Raw genomic sequence first — 382 nt, 5'->3', positions numbered from 1 at the left:
CCCCTGCCGGGAGAGCTTCCCGGGGGTCTCGGGCCCCGGGGGAAGGGCGAGGCAGGTGAGCTCCATACAGAGCAGTGAGGGTCAAAGAGCTGGAAGAGGAGGGGGGAGGGATAGCTCCGGCCTTAACCCCGGTTTGCTTCCTCCACCCAGGCCGCACGGAAGCCTCGGCCTCACGTACCCAGCCCTACCGGGCTGACTAACCTGACCCCGGCCCGGGCCCGGACAGCGAGAGGCCAGGATGGCAGCGGCCCTCGGGGGAAGGTGGTCGCCAGGTGGGTCCCCCGGAGCCCGGCGGACGACGGGCACCGGGCAGGAGGAGGGTCCTGGGCTCACGCGGCCTCCGTCCCGGCTCGCTCGGCGGGTACTTACGTTGCTCTGGGGG

This window comes from Tupaia chinensis, unplaced genomic scaffold (assembly GCF_000334495.1).
Source record: "Tupaia chinensis unplaced genomic scaffold, TupChi_1.0 Scaffold000201_1, whole genome shotgun sequence".
In the NCBI taxonomy this organism is placed as follows: Eukaryota; Metazoa; Chordata; class Mammalia; order Scandentia; family Tupaiidae; genus Tupaia; species Tupaia belangeri.
This window is presented reverse-complemented; position numbering follows the sequence as displayed.